Consider the following 19,942-nt stretch of genomic DNA (forward strand, 5'->3'; position numbering starts at 1 on the left):
GCCACCGAGCGGCAGCCAGGCCGCACCCCAGTGCACCAGCAGTGCTCCCCGAGCACCAAGACCCTCCACGCACGCATACACGCACGCACACACACACATGCACCTACCCACCCACACACACCCACACGCATCTACACTTCCTCCTTAAGCACACCCTATCCACCCATTCTCTTACACACGCTCAAACTCACACTCTCCTACCCTCGTTCTTTATACTCACACACCCCCTCACACACACATCCCTGCTCCCTCTATAATCACCCATTCTTCCATACACGCATACCCCACTCTACACACACACACATACCTCCCTACACCCCTCTATCCACATTCACACTCCTCATTGTACACCCACCCCATCACTCCCCCGTACCACCAACATAACCCCACATACACACCCCCACCTATCTGCATACATCCCCCCTTCCTCCTATCCCAGCGGCCATCCACTTTCCTAAATCCTTACACCCTGATTCCTCCCCTTACTCCCCCTCTACTCTAACATTCATTCACCACTTCATCCATTGGCTCTTGCACGCCCTCACCTTTCTTTCCCAACGTGTCCCCTGTGAGATACCCCCGGGGGAGCAGGGGATAGGAGGGCCCCGATCAGGGCCCCACAACTACCCCCCACCCCTGTCAACGCTATAAAACTATTAATCCACCGATCAATTTATAGATCTACATATAAGTATCAGCCATTTTTTTGTCCCATATTTGCAAACAAACTGACAGCAAAGCATTAAGGGAGTACCACCACTTATTTTGTTCCACTTAAAGCACTGAGGAGGACCCAGCAGAACCTGGAGGAGGGATGTGAGGGAAGAAAGAGCCCAGCAGACGGCGTGGAGGCGACAGACCGGCGGTGGTGTGGTGATCAGCGCAGAGATCTGAACAATCACCGCTTGCTACGTCTCCCTGAAGGACGCATGTTGGTCTGACAGCTGTGTGTGAAGGTTGGTCGTAGCTGTCCTGCTGAAAGAGGACTCCCATTATTTTATTTGGTTTATTTTTACTCCCATTTATTATCCGCAGCTCCCGCGACCAGCCGAGGGACGGCGGAGGACCAGAGACAGCCGATACGGGAGGCGGCGGGGATGGAGGTTGAGACCCCCCAATGCTGTGATGGCGTGAGTTAAAGGAATGACGTCTCTTCTGTGGATGTTGCGCCCTCCGCTCTGACAGTTAGGGAGAGGTAAGTAGTTATTTCTTTGTAAGGTAAAGAAAGGAGACGCAAACGACGTCTTCACTCCGTTTCACTTTTATTAAGAAAAACACGTCATCACTGTGCGTGCGCACGACACAATTCCCTGCTGGTGAAAAGCAATCGAGCCTGCAATCAAACTCCTACTGAATTGTAAATATTTACACACAATACTGATACCTTTTCTACTATACTGAGTGTTCCCAGTTGCTGCAATTATGAACAATGCAATCATAAAATATACGTTTTTAACCTTTTAACTTCTGCAAATCGAGCATCAACTTTTCCAAATATGCAAAATACATCAACTTTTACAATCTGTAACCAGTCACATACTCCCCCTGAAACAAGATGTTGTCCCTAACATCAGGACCTGAACACGTGAACTACTGGGTCATATTACCATAGCCATAGTAAAGAGTCAAACTTCAGCACATTCAAATGCACGACTGGGAATAATCCCACTTTCACTTCCTTCTCGGCAGTTTGGAGGAGCGAAGCACGGACACCGTGAGGACCCCCCTTCATGACGTGACGTCATGCAGGGGTCTCCACGGCAGCGAGATGGAGCACCAGCAGCCACACCACCCCTCCGCGGAGGACCCGAGGGGCGCTTTGGAGGATTCAGTCTCCACGGATGAGGGGTATGAGGACTCCCAGCAGGCGGGTCCTCTGGCTACGTGGCTGAGCGAGTCAGTACTCACACCGCCGACTTCCCCGACCCCGTCCGAGGGGAGCACGGATGGCGTCGACGATGAGCCGGATGGATGGGTGTTTTCATCCTTCATTAAAGCTGTAAAAACAGTGGTACTCCATCTGCTCACGATTACCCTTCACAAGTTTCGCCGAGCTAACTGCTACGGTTGCGAGATCAATCATCCTAGCCAGAGAGAGCATCCTTGTCTAGAGGCGATGGAGGACGACTACTACTGAGACAACTTTCATGGCATCATAAGAGGGCTATGCACTCCTCGTTTCATTCCAGCCATTCAGCATCTGTTGACCCTTCGCAACATTAATTCTGATGACGGCAAAGTAAAAACTGCAGCGGAGACTATTTTATACGAACTGAGATCGGTGAAGAAGATTGAGGACCTTTACAGCATGTTAGACGGTCTGATTGAGCAGGATCTTGTCAAAATAGGACAGCTCTTAATGTTGAGTGAGTATTGGAAAAGTTAATAAAGAAGGTGGAAAAAAAGTATGGGAAATTACTGGAGGAAACTTACTAAATATGCAGGGGAGTGCGTCATTGACTATCGGCTGATGGAAGTTTTGGAGCAAGTCATTGAAAACAGAGTTTTAACTCAAAAAGGTGTGGAGAAGTTTACCGTGAAATTAGAAACTCAAAGACTGGAAAGCATTTTACACCAAGTCCGTTCTCACTCTATCCTGACACCCTGGGAGACGATTGTACAATGTACCGCGTGTATCGATGCATCTGGGGTGTCAGAGACTTTTGAAAACATTGTCAGGGAATGGACAAGAGTTTGTTTTGTTGTATCACCTATTCATTTATTTACACTTGATGCTTTGTTTGTCGATGTGATGTGTTACTGTGTGAAAAACAATGTGAGTGTAAATATCACGTCTGAATTGAAAAGTTTGCATCATATTATTCATAGTCACTTGGAAGACGCCATTATAGAGCAAGTCTTCCCCATCATTTATGCTTAGGTTTTTTGTGTGTTTTATATTATGATGTTGAATGGAGAAAAAAAAAAAACAAAATAAAGAAATGGCATAAAGAAGAGCTCTCCTGACTTTTTTCTTTTTTTCAGTAAAAACTTAGAGGACAGGATGGTTAAGGAGAAAAGGATCATGAAAAAAGTGTATTACAACCCGAAGCATCCAGGCAGCTTCGGAGGAATAGAACGACTTAGACGGGGTGTGCAAGATGAAACGGTAGAAAAAGTTGGAATTGATAATGTCAGAGATTTTCTATCCGAACAAGACGCTTACACTCTGCATAAACCAGCCAGAATCCATTTTACCAGAAATATCGTTTTTGTCCCATGGGCTTTAAACCAGTTTCAAGCAGATCTTTGTGATATGCGTGCGTTAGCCGAAAATAATGACAATTTTAATTATTTATTAACGGTCATCGATGTGTTTTCAAAAAAGGCTTACGTACGTGTCTTGAAGAAGAAAACAGCGGTGGAGGTGGTGAGAGATTTTGAATCTGTATTTGAAGAAAGTGGCGTTCCTAAAAAGTTACAGATGGATTCTGGTAAAGAATTTTTCAACAAAAGTTTCCAAGTTTTGTTGAAGAAACACGGAATTACACATTTTGCCACAGCTAGCGATCTCAAAGCATCGGTGGTTGAACGATTCAATCGCACTTTGATAGGAAGAATGTGGAAATATTTTACCACCAACAACACCAAACGTTACATAGACGTCCTACAAGATTTGGTGAAAAGTTATAACCGCAGCTATCACCAAAGTATAAAGATGACCCCCATGCAGGTGACTGATGAGACCGCCTCTCAAGTCTTTCGAAACTTGTACGGAGCGAGCTATGCTAAAAAGGCTAGCAAGATGAAATTCAAGAAGGGACATCTGGTTAGAATATCAAAGCTGAGAGGAGTGTTTGATAAAAAAAATATGAGCAGAGTTTTACGGATGAGGTTTTTTCGGTAGTAGAGTGCATTCCACACACCCCGCCCGTGTACAAACTCCAAGATTACGACGGAGAGTCCATCGATGGGTCCTTTTATGAAGCCGAGCTGCAGAAAGTAAAGATAGGTAATGACAGAACATATCAGGTAGAGGAGGTTTTAAAACGAGGAACGATCGGGGGTGAAAAACAAGTTTTAGTACGCTGGAAAAACTGTCCGGAGAAATTCAACAGCTGGGTTAAAACCTCAGACCTAACAAATGCCTAAAAACCAGCATACGTTGAGGTTCATGCATTCAGCAATATGGATCTATTACATCAGGACGGATTTTACGTGACACTGCCGTCCAACGCTTGTAAGGACGTGTTTAAAGATAACACTAGTTCTAGCTATACGGTCGATTTAGCAAAACCCATTAAGTTGAGCGCCGAGTGGCTCATGGGTCTGTGCGAGATTGTCTACCCGCACACGTGGTATAATCTCCAACCGGATGCAGCATTTTTCGAGCTCATGAAAGTGTCGGAAGATGATAAGACGGGGAAAGGTTCCCAAAAATCACAAACGCAAGCGCAAACGTTGGTGAGCGTAAAATTTAGCCGAGGAGGGTATTACGCACGGCAAAAAGAGCTGCTGGATCAGATTCAGCCTGCGTTGAGAAGATACATGCCCACGGCAAACGTTTCATACAACGGGGTGACAAAGTGTATCGATTTTAAAGGTGACGGTCAATATAATATCGGTGCTTTCAGACCTTTAGCATACATGCTAGGCTTAAAAGCGAATGAATGGTGGACTCTTTCCAACCGCTCTTCTCCTCACCCCAGCGATCTGAGAACGGGGATATATAACTTTTTTGTCTACACCGATCTTATTCAGTACCAAGTGGTGGGGGACAGTTACGTACCGCTGCTGGCTGTCGTGAATGTTAGCGGAGAATACGGGGACGTGGTGAGCATTAGATATAATACAGTGCATTATGCTTGCGTGTCAAAAAGTTAAGTGAAAAGCATACGGATAGAAATAAAAACTGACCGCGACAGACCCATAAACTTTGTGTACGGAAAGAGCAGAGTGAAGCTGCACTTTAAACCGGCCGCATTAAACAAATAAAGATGGCTCTGAGACAAGATCCTCATCGTTTTGTAAATTATTATGAGGGACAAGTAGGGGGCTCCCTACCCGGTTTTTACGGAGCGCCGGTGATGTACGGCCGAGGAGTAGGATCCATTTTTTCCAAACTGTTCCGTTTCGTTACCCCTCTGTTTAAAAAAGGTTTCGCCATAGCCAAGCCTCATCTAAAATCTGCGGCGAAGAACATAGCTAGCGACGTGGTGAGCCAAACAATGGAGAAAATTATGAATCCCGCTAATCAGGAGGGATCAGGAGGGATCATGGTCCTCTCGCACAGACCTTGGCTTGGGTTCGCACAGAACCTGGCTTGGGTTCTTATGAACCCTAGCCAGGTTGGGTTCTTATGAACCCAAGCCAGGTCCGTTTAACATGGCTCTCATTTTTTCATCCAGATCATCTTCAGCCTTATCTCTAATACTCTCCCCTGGTCCAGAGCGGGTTAGACGGTTTAACTGTTAAGGCGTGATGAGAAACATTTTCTGCGATGACATGATTACCTTCTGATGATTGCCCCTAAAATATTACCAAGAATTGGCACGGGTGCGGACAGCAGCGGTAATAGAAATCCTCCAGATTGCTTACTTAAAACTGTCCGTTTATGGTTTATCCCTGCTTTCTTATTGGCCAGCAATCTGATAATTTTCTTCTGACCTTTAAGCTTTCTGTACAGACAAGAGGACAGAGGAATGTTGCCCTTCAAAAGATTTAAAACGCTGTCCAGCTCATCTGTCAAATCACCTAGAAAAGGAGGAGTTATGACGCGATCGTGGTATTTCCACTGAATCATGGCTGTTTTTTCACTCAGATAGGAAAAATATTCCACTTTGTACATGCCGGAGAACACATAGCGGAAAAAATCGTCTTCATCACCGACCAGTGAGGTACGAGTGTTATGATGGAGTGGAGAGATGTGGACCCAAACGCAGAGATGAGAAAGCGGGGAGGTAGGTTCCAGAAGGTTTATTCTGATCCAAAGCACACAGGGGACTAACTAAACCACGTAAGGCAACAAAGGGCAACAAAATGATCCAACAAACACAACTGAAACAGAGGGGTATAAATACACTGGAACAAAACGAGACACAGGTGAAACAAATGAACCCAGGTGAAACCAATGAACAGAAAATCAATGAAGCAAAACAAGAACCAAGAGAACTAAACAGGAAAAACTACTAAATCAAACAGGAAACTAGAAACTAAGGCACTGAATGAAACCACCACATCAAAACAGAAACCACCACATCATAACAACGATTTAGATGGCTTCTTTGAGCAAATTTACCCCAGAAGGAGTTCAGTGAGATTTTAGCTATCTGATGTTATGTGGGATTAACCTCGATTTTCTCAGGGTCTAGCTGGATACCTTGATGCGTCTGATAATCTGCGATGTATGCTTCACAGGACGCCTGATCCGTCGCGTCAGTCGGATAACCGGATGCTTCCTGCTTGTTTTTTAGGAAAGGTGCGAATGTAGCCCTGAAAGATGGAATCGTCGCGTCTCTCAAAATGCCAGACTTCAGTAATCTGGGACACTCTGTATCCCATGTCCAGAGCTTTCTTAAACTCTTCTGAAACCCAAACACCTGTCAGTGCCCTCTGCTCCTCACTGTGATCGCATGCGGTCGACTGATTGTTGATTTCTGCGCAGGTCCTGCAGAGCATAAAGATGAGCTTTCCGCGCGAGGTTTTAAAGGGCAGAACAAGAACAGAGCGCGCGGAGGAAGAACCATGGCTCTGATGAAGCCAAAATATTCACGCGGATCTAGAAATTCTCGCCTGATTATATTTGGGTGTCCGAGTGGGTTCGCGCATGTATAATTGATGAACGGGTAAAGGGACGTCACGTCAACGTAGCGCACTGACTCACCAGACGCCGCTGTGTACCGAAGCTTCACGGCGCACGTCCGTCCCCTGAACAGAGCCTGACGCCATGAGAGAGGTTCTGGAATGTTAAGCTTTTCAATGAACGCGTGCACTGTAGCATCTTCAGCCTTTAATTTCACCCATTCGTGCTCCCACATGACCACCACGTGCATGCCGTAAACTGTCTCCAGCGTGCGGGATCTCTGCTCAGTTGCATTGCAAAGGTCCTTGTAGGGAAGCCCGCTGACAGGAGAAAAGCCCTGAGGGTCAAAGCAAGACGCACAGCCGTTCCAAAAGCAGCCGTGGTAAGAAAAGACCCAGTGCTCACATTCTATTTGCGCATAACCATCTACAAAGTAGGGTCCAATCCGCTTTTCTCCGCCTTTTAACGCGTGCTGAATGTCAATGTTTCTGAGGGCCGCCACCCACTCGAGCCATTGAATCGAAGCGTTTGAGAAACTCTTACACTGCCGTCGATAATCATCAGGGGACGGGATAGCCAGTGTTTTAGCCGGCAGAAAGTTTGTACGGAATACTTTACTGCACGCCGCCCCGATTGTTACGATGCTGAACGGGTCCACATTCGTGTCGCTGACAAACTGCTGCCTGAATTTCAGGCACCCTTGTGCCAGAAGCTCGACGTCATTGCGACAGTAACGCAGAGCTTCAGCTTTAAAGTTAAAGATCCCTTTCCACACATCCGTGTACCAGCTAAAAATGTCACCCTGTTCACGCTGACACATGCCGTCCACGGTGTAACCAGACGGCTGTGGATAGGGACCGATGTAATTTACATGCTCCTCCGAGGTGAATTTGCACGGCACAGGTTCTCACAAGTCCATCCCTTTCTGTGATCAGCTCTTTCACTATTCCAATCTTCCAAACTTGATGTGGCATTTTGTCATCTTCAATAAGAGTCAGATCACCCACCTTTAGCATGGTGGTGCGTGGCGACTTTACAGTATGGGCTGACCTCAGCTCCAGTAGATACTCCTTTTTCCAGTGAGTCCAGAAGTCTTGAAGGAGCCGCTGACGATACTTCCATCTGCGTGTCAGAGCATCTTTAGTTGAACTTGGAGTCTGTCCAACAGTTTGAAAGGTTTTAGGTGGTAAGGCAGAAAGCCTTGATCCGATCAGAAAGTGTGCTGGTGTTAGTCGCTGAGGCTCTTCAGGCTTGTTGTAGACAAATGTAAGTGGTCTTGAGCTAAGTGTTGCTTCTACTTCTGTAAGTAGCGATGTAATCTCTTCAAAACTCAGTGACGCTCTTCCCATTATCTTCCGCAGGCATGTTTTCACTGAACGAACCAGTCGTTCCCAAAATCCGCCCCACCAAGCTGCTCTTTCTACAATGTACTTCCATGTGATCCCCTTATCTGAAAAATATTTCTGCAACTCAGGCTCCTTAATAGCTCTCCAAAGTGCCTTGAGATCTCGGTCAGCTCGCTTGCATGTTTGTGCATTATCTGAATAAATGACTTTGCAGAGGTGACTTCTGGCTATGAAGGAATTTCTCTGTTGACATGTCTGACACTAGCTCCAAATGAATGGCACGTGTCACAGCACATGTAAACAAGGCTATATATGCTTTCTCTTAGGTGCCTTTATTCTTCACATAAAGTGGACCTGCAAAATCCACACCTACTGTTTCAAATGGTGGTGTCTAAATGATTCGGTCACTTGGCAGGGGTGCTGTCACTTGCTGTGTGGCCTTTACCCTGAATCTCTTGCATACAGGACAAGCAGCAATAATTCTCTTTGTCATTTGCCTGGCACGGGGAATCCAGTAATTTTCCCTGAGCTGCACTTCCATATAAGGTGTCTCTGAGGCCCAAGTGCATAACTTGCTCGTGACTTTGTTGAATGAGCATATGTGACAGTCTGTTACCAAAAGGTAAAATGAATGGATGTCGTTCACTGAAACTCATTTTTGAGTGTTGCAGTCTACCTCCAACACAAACCAAACCCTTTTCATTAAGAAATGGCTTAAGGTTTCTGATTGTTGAGTGGTCGTGGATTTCCTCTCCTGCCTGCATTTCTCTCATCTCTCTGTGATAAGATCGACTTTGTACATCTAGGATCCAGTATCTTTCAGCCTCTGCTAATTCTTCCGCAGTTGACTCTCCCTGTCTTCTTGATCTGGACTGACTGTTGTGAACAAAAAGTTTAACCCAAGAAGTGATTCTGAGAACAGTTTTAAGCTTACTGTATTTCTCTAGCTGCAGCAATGATTCTGTAAATGTGCTCTCAGTATTGCTCAGATGTACCAGAACTTCTGGTTGTTTTAACTCATCCTTAATCTCTTCTTCAAAATGCTCTCCTGGACCTGACTCTGGTTGTGTAGATATATCAAGAAATGGAGGCCCAGACCACCACAGTCTTCCTCCCTTCAAATTGCTGCTGAAACTGTTTGGCCCCTTGTTATTAGATCTGCAGGGTTCACTTTTCCACTGCAATGTGACCAAGACTCAGGTGCGGTTAATGACTGAATCTCCACTACTCGGTTAGCAACAAACTGCTTCCATCTTTGTGCTGAGCTGTGAATCCACTGAATGACTATCATGGAGTCGGACCACATTCAGATTTGTGTTGGCTGCATGTTCAGTGCCTTTAACAGGTTGTTTCCCATCTGTGCGGCAACCAGAGCTCCCATTAATTCATGGCTTGTGTGTGACATATCTACTCCGTACCACCTCGGAATGATAATCTCATGTAGCTGAAGCAGCTCCATACACCACTTTTGCCACTGTAAAGAGAGGTCATCTGGCAACTCCCCATCCCAGCTGATGCCTCTTTGCCACATGTCCTGAAAGAGACACTTTACTCTTATTGCGAAAGGAGTCAGAAATCCCATAGGGTCAAACATTTTAGCTGATGACCGTAGCACACTCCTTTTAGAGTTTCCTCTGTCTCGGAAAATGTCCATCAGATGCTTGTAATCGAAGACAAAGTCACCTGTCTCAGGTCTCCATACAAGACCAAGCCCCTTTAACACACAGCCGTGTGCTTCAGATTCTAGGGAAAACTCTGATTCTCCTTGCATCCACCTGCTTCTCAGCTCAGAAGAATTAGTGGTTCATTTACACAGGTTCATGCCAGCGGCTGCTAATATTTCCCTTGCCTCAGTTGTAACTGCATAAGCGCCTTCAACGTCTTTTGTACTAGCTATAAAGTCATCCACATACAGACTGTCTCTCAGAAGGTTGACTGTACGTGGGTAGCTTGCCTCATATTTCTCCAGATGACTTCTGATTGTGGCTGCCAACAGGAATGGGCTTGATGACACCCCAAAAACCACCCGAGTCATTCTAAGTATGCATTGCTCTGTGTCTTTAGCTTCGAGTGGTCCTGTGAGCCAAATAAATCTCACGACGTCTCTGTCCTCTTCTGCAACCGACATCTGTAGGAAAGCTTTAGTGATGTCAGCCAAGAATGCAACTGGATGCAGCCTGAACCTTATTAAGATGGTCAGAAGATCTGGGTTTAGGTTTGGCCCTGTGAGGAGACAATCATTGAGAGAAGGAAGGCCATTTTCATGCGACGAAGCATCAAAAACAACCCTTAACTTAGTTGTCGCCTTGTCTTCTCTAATAACTGCATGGTGAGGCAAGTAATACTTAATGTTGCTATCATGACCCCCATCAGACTGCCTGGACTCAGGTGCCCTTTCACATATTCCCTGTTGCAGGTAGTCCTGTACCACTTCATTGTATCTCCTGAACAAGAACACATCACCTTTAAGTTTTCTTTTAAGATTCTCAATTCTTTTCTGAGCAACCCTCTTATTGTCTGGGAGTTCAGGTGCATCTGATCGCCATGGCAACCTCACCTCATAGCGGTCATCCCTGCTTTTCAGTGTTTTGTCAAAATGTTGTTGAGCCTCAACATCTTCGATCTTCTGCTCTGGGTTATGAGTGATACCCAGAGATTCTACTTCCCAAAAGGCTCGTAGTTGATCTGAGACTTGGATTGTTTCCTCAATTCCTATTTTCATGCACGAAGCTCCATTCATGCTTGACTTGGGAACAGGTCCCTGCACAGTCCACCTAAAAATAGTTTCTATGGCAGCTAAGGATTTTGACAGTCTTTCAATCCTTCCTGACACTACTTCCCAGTAGTGATCAGCACCTATCAGAACAGACAGCTACAAGTCCTCCTCGCTGCTAGCTGACGTGTCTGCTAATGGCAGGCAATTGTCCTTCAACTGCTGTCTGATCTGTTTCCCTGGTACCTGCATTATTGCAGAGCTTACTTGTGGTGTTTCAATGGCTTCGATCACCAAGGTTTTTCCTTTGTTTACAACATCCTGTAGGACTAACCTTACAACATTGCATTCCATTCTTGTTGGAGTGTTGCAACCAAAGGTATGGAGCTTAAGAGTCTCCTTTTTAACAACTGGCAGTCCCAATGCTTTCACTTGTTTCTCTGATACGAAGCTCCGCTGACTTCCTCCATCAATCAGGCAACGTAGCTCAGCTTTTCCCGATGGTTCACAAGCACGTACTGTCACTGTCTGCAGAAGAACTGTGTTACTTCCTCCTTTGTTTGACCTCAGTGTGTGTGGGGCCACAGATGATATAACAGCATCAGTCGGTGCTGGACTTTCAGCCAGTGGGTCAGCATGGTCACCCTTATCACACATTGTTAAATAGTGTCTTTGACCACACAAGCTGCATGTGATGCCCTTAGCACGGCAGAATCTGGCCACATGCCGCCGCCCCAGGCACACAAAACATCTCCCCATCCTCATCAACCTCTCCTTTCGCATGCGGAGTGAGTTTTCTGTGCATTGTTCAGACTTATGATTCATGTTATCACAGAATATGCAGCCTTCTGGATTGTTAAAGCTGCTGGTGTGAAGTGCTGCTGCAGATGGTAAATTGGGCTTCCTAAACCGTCTGCTCTCAGTATCAGGTCTGTTATTCCGCTGGTGAGAAGGCTGAGGATCTTTGTGAGAGGGCTGAGGATCTTTGTTTATGCCACTCGTCTTAATCATGTGCATGGTACGCTCTCTGCTTTCAACTTCCTGCTGAAAAAGGCAATGAGCTCTGGAACCTTAAACTCGTGCTCTGACTTTGCTTCACGTGTATAAGCAAGAGCAAGGTCCTCTGGGATCATCTGGAGCAAAATGGGACACAGTAATCCGCCATAGGAATTCGAAACAACTCCAAGTGACTCAAGCCCTTTTATCTGGACCTCACACTCATCACATAACTGTCTCAAGGCAACAATGTCCGTGGACCTCTTGACTGGGGTTAAATTGAGCAGTTTTGTCATGTGTGCACTCACTATCAAGTCTTTTCTGCCAAACCTTTCTCTAAGCATATTTATGGCAGCATCATAATTGTGTTCAGTTAGCTTCAGACCAGCAATTGCTCTTGCTTTGGGTCCCACAAGATAAGACTTAAGATATGTAAACTTTTCAGTTTTACTCAACTCACTACTTCCATGGATGGCAGTCTCAAACTGATCCCAGAATTCTTGCCACTTTGATATGTCGCCATCATATTTGTTAATGTAGAGCTTTGGCAACTTGACTGACTGTCTGCTGTTCATACTACTGGAATGTGCGCTCACATCACTCAATCGCACGGCGCCTCGTTCTGCAGCTGGTCGGGTGGCATCTCTCTCAATAAGCCGTGCTGCTCTACTTTTCCAAAGGTTAAGATGATCATGATAATCCTCACTTTTAATCATGTCTGCCTCCAGCTCGTCCATCGGTATTTCTGCTTCAATGTCTCGTTCTAGTTCCTGTAGATTTATTTCCTTCACAGATAACATGGACAGCAGCTCTCATAGATGGTCACAACTCAAGTCGTCCTTGCGTGTTTCCTCCTCAAGGGCTCGCAGCAAGTTTGTTGTTGATGCTCGTACAATGCCACGTTTTTGCTTCAGCCTCTGTAGACACTCCGCCATTCTGTTCGGTTATCCTCTTGCTAGCAAGTTATCTACAGCTGTCCGTTGGTAAATCCTTTACCTTATCCCGGGTTTCAGCACCAAAATGTGGGGATTCAGCTGAGGTCGCTAGCAGGATAAATGACGGGACACTTCGTCTTCCTTTGACTGTTTATTGACATATAGTCATCATTACAGCTTTACGTTGCATAGCCGTCTCAGTCTAACTACAGCTATTCTTCTGCCTAGCTAACTAGAACTTCTTTCTTGCTTAGCATAAACATTGCTGCGACCATGTGGCCCGGAGTTGCCACAGCCCTATAACAAATTAACAAACACGCTGTAGTCTGCTTATCCAGTTCAACTAATAAACAAACAACTAGTCTGAAACACACAACAACATTGGTCTCCTGAAATGCAAGATAAATTGCCGTGCGCAATCCAGACCGTAAGATTCCCATCTGACACCCTTCAGCATTTTGGTACAGACTAGAAATGGTACGTGCTGACCCTGTGCGTCTGTGAATGTTTCAAAATTGTAAAAAATCAGATTAGTGTCCTGCCTCTTATCCATGGTTAGCGGTTGAATGTAACACTGATGCACATCAAGGTCTGATTTAGCCGCTAATTTTTCACCGCAGATGTTGCATTTTAATTTAGGGCAGGTGTGAGAAGCCTTCCCTTTGGCCATGCGGTACGTGGTGTGACATTTTTTGCAGTGTTTTATCAGCGAACATATGCTATCAGCAGTTTGAGCAGAGGAGCAAGGTTTAGTCTGCTTATGCCGCAAAAAACAGGCGTGTGAGCAACATACTCTGTTACAATCCGTGCAAAATTTCGAGGCCTCCTCTTCCTGAGTGCAGGAAGAAACGTTGCGTTCCGAGCAAAACCCTGGACAGGTGTGTGCGTATGAGTTTTTGTAAGATTTATAGCAAAAGTGGCAGATGTATTTACCCCCTATAAATCCTACAATATTTTTAATCACGTAATAATGCTTCTGTGTGAGAAAAAAAAACAGCAGATTTGTTCAGTCCGGGAAATCTGTTTGAAATTTAGATAAGGGACGCTGGTTGTTTGTTCTGTAAAATATTACAATTTTACGCTGGACAATGTCCTCAAATCTACGAATGTCGCTGAAGTTGACGGGCGAATTAGCATTCAGACCTGCCTGAAGCTGCAGTTCAGTACCAAACAATGCAGCCTGCTGATCTGTGAAATGGGGGGAGATCAGAAAGGCTAAGCTTATCGCAAAGCACAGCTCATACTGTCCATGTACAGATGACGTCTTTTTTTCTGAATAATTTCACAGTCTATTTTTTTTTCAAGTTTCTGTTTAGCACCGCCTGAAGGGTTTGTTATGATCTGCGCAACAAGCTCTAGGTGAGAATCTGAAGCTACACTATCATTTGACTGTACCATCCGGTCTAGCAAATCCCCGAATAAATCTATTATTTCTCCCTCGGATGGCTCAGTGACGGCGAATAAGATATGATTCTGACTGTTCTGGCTCTGGATTTCTAGTTGGACCACATCGCCGTGCTGAATCTGGGGATAAACTTCATCAACAAATTCAGCTATAGCCGTTTGCACGTCCGTGTAAAATAGACAGAGGTCTGGGATGTTTCTGGCAGGCAGATTCAGTGTACATCTAAATTCATAATTATTGAAACGCTCGCGGGAGACCCGACTTGTGAGAGAACGACCTGCTTCTCCGGACCCACGAATACCTCCTCCAGACTGTACAGGTACGTTCAACTGAAGAATGTCAGGGGAACAGGACCTGAGCGGTGCTGGAGAAGCTGCAGTTGCTGCAGTTGCTGCAGCTTCACCAGCCCCGCTCAGGTCCTCTTCTGCAATGAGAGGGGTTTGTCCCCTGGATGGTGCTAAAGACATATCTTGTATGGGGAGTGAACTCTCTTCAGCCTCAGTCCCAGGAAGACTTATGGGTTGTGTGTTAAAATCAACATGCAAAGGCCGATGTAGGTTAAGAAGAGCGTGATCTATTAAATCAAAGTTGTTAAAATCCGACGGTATAGGATCCGCGCTATTCCGAACGGGTTGATCAGCTTGAAACGGAATCGATGGGTTAGCGAATGCCGCTGGAATCTGATTGAGTGATTTTATCAGTCTATTTATCTCTTCCGTGATCGTACAGGACTAGAAAATGTCACACCTTTACAGCTTATCTTTGAAGCATGTTACCCAGCGTTGTTAAAACTTCAGACAGTGTACGGCTCAGATGCAGGAATGTCTCCAGCGTGTGTCCTCTACGTCCATAATTACCCCTTCTGCTGAGCCGGTTCAGAGATGTAGCCCTCCAACGTGGACGTCCGCGGTAACACTGTCTTTCCGGCGCTACATTTCATGACAAAACAAAAGATAGGTCATATATAAAACTTTTGTTAATAAAACAATGATATGTTAATAAAATAAAATGCTACATTACCAATGCTATTACCACATAGCTACTCCTAGGAACTAGGAGGAGAAGGAGGAGACTCGGCTTTCAGCTGAGTTTCCTCCTTCTCCTCCTAGTTCCTGTGGAGAGTAGCCCAAAAATTAATATTTTAACTATCGGACTATAATTCTGATATTCACACTAAATAAATGATTGAAACATGAGATGAGGTGAAAATATCTGTCTGTCTCTCCCTAAATATGTATGTAAGTAGTATAGATATATTTATATATTTTCTACATACATTATTAGGTGAAATAGAGAGAGAGAGAGAGAGAGAGAGAGAGAGACATTTTCACATCACCTCATGTTTCAATAATTTATGTAGTGTAAATATCAGAATTACAGTCCGATAGTTTAAGGTTCATGTCGTTTAGCTTCCTAAATCTTTGGTGAAAACTACATCTCAGAATTCACCGCTTTATTTTGTTTATTTTGTAAACCGGAAACAGTTTGTGCACAGCGGTCTCTGCGCCTTTACCGCAAAGCTGAGCACAGGAGCGTATTTACAGTTTTTTACTGTTGCTGAAGCACGATTTTCAAAACTCTACACAGAATTAGCACAACCACACACCTAGTTAGCAGAACACCTCAGATTCTTTGCAAAACGTAACACTCTTGTAACAATTATATACCACTTTATCAAAATGATGTTTTGTCACCACATGAAAACACACGTGTCATATGACTAAATTCTGTATGAACCAGTTGCACACTACTGTGCTAAACCTAGAACACCTTTAAGAACCCTATTTCTCAATGATTTGTGTATTGAGAGTGAAGTACACAAAGAAAATACAAATATAAATATTTGCTAAATTCTACAGAGGACCAATGCAGTAAATGGTAAATGGACTTGTACTTCTATAGCGCTTTTCTAGTCATACAGACCACTCAAAGCGCTTTACACTACTTGTCACATTCACCCATTCGCGCACACACTCACTCAACACACTCATACCCCGATAGGCACATTGGGGGGCAGTTTGGGGTTCAGTGTCTTGCCCTAGGACACTTTGGCATTTCAGGGGAAGCCTGGAATTGATCCCCCAACTTAGCAGTTGAAGGACAACTGCTCTTCCTCCTGAGCTACAGCCGCCCCAGTAGAATTGACGGAAATGGTACTTTATATGAATCAGTCAAAATTCCAACAAAAGTTGTTCATGCTACAACAGTAGTCTGTAGGCCTATCTGTAACATTGAAAAATACTGTGAAAAAAAACAAAAACAAAACAAAACACATATTTTATGTACAAACATAAAAATGACCACACAAAGTATGGAACTGCCAAAAAAATAAAAAAAATATCAGCAAGCAAAATCAAGTGCACTGTAAAAAAGAAAAAGTTGGGTGAACTTAAAATATCAAAGCCAAAAAACTTCGATAAAATTTTAAGTTGAACAGCTAAACTAAATATTTTAAGTTTTGCTTTTGAGTTTGCTCAACTATAAATTAGGATTTTTTACAACTCAATTGTAAGTTCCACTAAATTATAATTTTTTATCGTAATAACTTTTCATCTTTAGTTCTGGTAACTGTTCCACTACTAATTTAAAAATCTACATGGTTATAACTTTTAATCCTTACTTGCTCTAACTCTTTCATAAATTGTACTAATCTATCATTTTACACTGTAATAACTCAAATTCTTTCACAAAATCCACTTGAATTTGATTAAGTTAGTATAGCAGAATAATTTAAGAGTAATTTAAAATTGCACACTGCTAATGTAACTCAACTTCATAATTTAATTTTAATCACTTCTAATCAATCTAATCAAATGCATAAATAATTACAGATGCAACACACATCCTCAAAACCTTAGTTTTATTTAAACTAGCAGCATTGAATCAAATAAAAAGGCAAATCAAAATACAGCTTGTGCTTTTATCAATATAAGAAAAATGAGACAACATGAGCTCATAAAAAAGAACAGTTGGACAGTCCTATGCAATCGTGAAAGATGTGATTTCAAAGCACTGATGGTTCTGAAAGTGCAGCAGTCCCTGTGTTTGCAAAGCCGAGTTGAACCTCTATGATGTGGCCGATAATGTTCCAGCTGAACAGCTTCCATGGCGTTTGGTAAACTTGCAGAACTTGAACTGCATTCATTTCAATCTGAAAAACAAAGATGACAATTTGCTGGGAATTAGTGTGGCAGTCAGCCGGAATGTTATACATTACACATAACATTTTATAAATTTATTGACAATACAAAGACTAGACTAGATCCTTGAGCTGAAAAGACTACACATTCAGTGTTTTTATTTTTAATAAATTTTGCTGCAGTAAAAATTACAAATAACATATAATCTTTAAGTTTATCAACCTATATCTATACCTAAACCCAACACCTACATCAGTTTAGGTTAAGAAAGTCAGCAGTCAGTATAAAACAGGGCAGTCAATGAAATGCATTTCAACGTTTTTAAACAGAAGGACAATATATCCAAGCCTGGGAGCCCACAGTGGGTCATAGTACAAATATTTAAAACTTTTTTTAAATCAAAAGCAACAGAGTAAATTCAGGGCAGACCTATATTATGACCAACACAATATTTTAAATAGGTAGATTATCCTTTCCTACCATTACACTGTAATAATTTTATCAACTCTGACATGACTTCCATCTTATCATTTTAATATTTAAATGGTGGTAGCATGAAGTGTTTTATTGAACTCAGCATGATGTGAATGTTACTACAAAAAAGTGTTACGCAAACTGCTCCATGTTGTCCTGATACTTAGTACATGAAATATCAGCTAATGTGTTAGCATTAAAACCCTAATGGCTACTCCTTTAGCTGAAGCTAGTAGGCGCGCATGAATTAACTGAATACTAACCAGTAGAAGATAACATGTCTTGTCCTGTTTGAACGGTAATAACCAGTAGAAGATTACATGTCTTCTCCTGTTTGAAATGTATCAGCCCAGATAAGCTAGCTGCTAACTCATACAGCAGTTATGCTAACTGCTGCTGAGTGAAAAGCTGTTTGTGTTTAAATGTTGAAAATGTGTAGGTTGCCTCTTCCATAAATCTACAATATACTACACAACACTAGTGAACAATTCCCATTACATTTATACTTAATGTAAATAAAAACTTACCTGCGTGGAGTCCAGTTCGAGGCAGCACAACACAAACTTCAAGTGAAAATTGCAAACTCAAAAAGTTGGTTTTCCCGCATTTTACAACAAAGAAATTAAAGTTAGCAGAACTGTTGTCCCTTGTATTGAACTCCAACTCAAAGTTATAATTTTTAACGACTCACCTAATTGTTTTGGGGCAAACAACTTGCTTTTTTTGTTGTGATTACTAACATTATTGCTTTAAATTCCATTAATACATATTTTCAAGCTTTAGCTACTTAAATGATTGTTTCAGGCCAACCAATACAAGTTGGATTTTTTGCAGTGTATTACTATAGGGTCATCTCTTCACCGAACTGGATCAGGCCATAGAATTTCATTGACATCACATGCAATGTCTTCATTTGCAAGGCAGCGAGGGAAGAACCTTCGCGAATGTTGAATCCATCCTTGAATGGCTGTGGCATCAATCTGGTCACAGGCTTCCACCATGGCCTGAATGAGGGGCAACTGAGCCTGGGGCCGTCGATCATATACCTTCCACCGCCATGCCGAGAAGCATTCTTCAATTGGATTCAAGAAAGGAGAATATGGTGGGAGGTATGGCACAGAAAACTGGGGGTTCTGCTGAAACCAGTTGTTGACCAAAGCAGAGCGGTGGAAAGACACATTGTCCCAGATGACAATGTATAGCATCTGCTGTGGGCCTATTTGGTTAGCTGTAAGCAAGTTGTGTAACTGGTCCAGAAATGTCAGAACGTGGGGTGTGCTATAAAGTCCCATCTTGGCATGGCGGTGGAGGACCCCATTCTGAGAAATTGCTCAGGAACGAGTATGTGCAGTGCAGCTATGGTATATATGCAATTCTGCAAGCGATTGATGGATTTGTTCTTACCTATTTTCTTGTCGAAATGTACGGATTACAGATGCCACTGTATATCTGCCCGGATTTCATTTGAGAGATTTGGTCCTCTCCTTCTTACGGCATGGCTTCCTGCTTCAGATCATCTTCTGCCTCTGCCTCTGCCTCTTCCTCGACCTTTTTGTCTTTGCATTCCACCCCTTATTCGCACTCTTCCTCTTCTTGCACGGTCCATTTTGGTTGATGATAGGTGAGGTTACATGCAGCCTTTTTATGGTGCTTAAAGACCTGATTGTGCTGGGCTCTTTCTCCCCTACCCCTCCTCCGGGTTCTGCTGGGTCTCCTTTACGTCTCCAAATGCCTCTTCTAAAGTTCCACTCAGATTTCCAGATCCTCCCTGGCGGAGCTCTGCTAGGTCCTTTTTCTATCAGCTGGTTGCCTATCTGCTCCCAGCTGCACCATGCAGACAGACTCCGCAGTACCCCACCCCCACCCACAGTCCCACACACTGAACCATTCTGATCAAACTGAAATGAAATCCATTATTACAATAATTCATGGTACAAATTTTGCCATATCCTGGTTCCACCTCTGAAACTTTGTTTCAGCTTCATGCTTCTGATCACACTGAAACAACACATTAATCATGAAATTACTAAACTATTTCATGGTAAAATAAAAAGAAAAAAAACGTTTCCACACTCCTGGTCTGAAAACTTTGGTCCTGATGATGGAAAAATGTAACGTGGGAAAAATACACGACCAGTCAGAAATGTGTACACACCAAGTTTATCTCTGCTCCTACATGTCTTATAAACAT

Source organism: Telmatherina bonti, assembly GCF_933228915.1.
Source record: "Telmatherina bonti genome assembly, chromosome: 24".
NCBI classification, from domain to species: domain Eukaryota; kingdom Metazoa; phylum Chordata; class Actinopteri; order Atheriniformes; family Telmatherinidae; genus Telmatherina; species Telmatherina bonti.